Source organism: Arachis stenosperma, chromosome 4 (assembly GCF_014773155.1).
Source record: "Arachis stenosperma cultivar V10309 chromosome 4, arast.V10309.gnm1.PFL2, whole genome shotgun sequence".
NCBI classification, from domain to species: Eukaryota; Viridiplantae; Streptophyta; class Magnoliopsida; order Fabales; family Fabaceae; genus Arachis; species Arachis stenosperma.
The window spans coordinates 1,091,585-1,093,433 of NC_080380.1; positions in this window are offsets into that span (position 1 = coordinate 1,091,585).

Here is a 1,849-nt window from a genome sequence, read left to right on the forward strand (position 1 = left end):
ATTATGGCGCTGTCGCCGCCCGTTCCCCCGAAAGGTCGTGTCCTCGTGTGCTGTTCTGTGTGCTGTCGGGGGGACCTCCGCCGCCCCCTCAACGAGGCGACGGAGTCTGCCCCCTCCGCTCCAGCTCCTCAAGGCTGGTCTCCGAGACCCAGCGCGACTTCCATTCGAGCGTTGTCCCCACAGACAGCGCCAATGTTCGGTGGTCGGGTGCCAGACAAGCCGGGTGATCAATGATAGGGGTGGCAATGCGTCAACCTGGGAAGCGTTGGGCTAGGATCTTCCGAGTAGCCGAGCTCTCGTCACAGGAGGAGTTGGAAAAAAGGGGGGGTGCCACCTGCAAAGACACTCAGACGCTCAAGTCAGTTGGTGTGCAGGTGGGAGATGTGACAGGTGTGAGAGTGACATACCATGGGGGGAAGGGCAGGTCCTTCCCTACTTATACGGTGTCAGAAGTGGGCCCCGCAAGGACAGGCCCATCTTCCGCGAAGCTTCCTCATAGCTGTAGCGAGGAGTTGGCAGGGACGCGTGTCTGGGTCACGCGGTAAGGCGCATGTGCCCGACCGCTCGGATCGGGTACTCACCGAATTGGCCCAACCCGGGGCAGGTTGGGCCAGGCCGTTACATATAGTATCTAAAAAAAAGTGATGATTACTTACTAAAAACGGTAAAAAAATTAATATTTAATTTAAAAAATATAAAAATAAATAATTTTTAAAATATCAAATTTACTAAAAAAATAAATTAAATAAAATTTAGATAACAATTCATAAACACTATAAAATTAACTTTCATTATTTACCAATATTGACATCAAAGTTATAGACATATATACATTCGTATGAAAGAGAAGTCCTTTTCATTAGTATATTATTGCACTTATTTATTATTCTGGATCAAACAAAATCGATTTTTGACAAATTGTTTAACGACAAATTAAAGCAGAGCCCACGATCAAATAATCACATCAAATGTCTTATTAATAATATCTTTCGTGTTTTGATGTCGGCTGAGACATTCTGTTCAAGTGCCATTATGCATGAACGAGCTTCCGAATGTAATAACCAAACATTTAATGATAATATTGAAAAGAAAAAAAATGTCGATAAAGACACAGCCTCTTATTATCATCAAGTGGAACCGAATGTTTTTAAAAAAGGGAAGTATAGGAACCAATAGAGTATTTATATAATGGGATATAGGGATGTTCGATTCAGTAGGATATCATATGTTTATTATTTTTGGTATTCGAATGGTTATTTTGGATAGTATAAATGTATTGTGTTTGAGAAATTAGTAATATTTTATTCTGGATATTTATTTTTTAATTTATGTTGAACCAAATAAATAATTTATTATACACATTGTATAAATATTTTATTGGCTCTCTAGCGAGATTCTTTTAAAAATACTAACATCATATGGATTGCTAAAAATCTTATTAAAGTAAAACGTTCATTATTTGTTTAAGATTTTGCAAAAATCTAATTATTTATTTTATTTTTTGTTTCATTTGTTCGTATTTTTAAAAATAAAAGTAGAAAATATATATATTTTTACATTTTCGGAGAAGACCAAAAGTAGAAACAAGTGAAGAGAAAATGTAAACATGTTTTATCATTAATATTTATAGCCAATGTTTTTCTAATTATATCCTTACAATTTAAGGAAAAATAAATACAATTTTTATTATTAAACACACCATAAAATATTATCTTAAATTAAGTAGTTGTATCTTATTAAAATACTTATATTTAGTATTTACATATTTAATATCACCTTAAACTATTATTAATTATTAACAATTTTTAACTAAAATACTTAGAAGGTAAAGTTCATCTTAAGTTTTGTT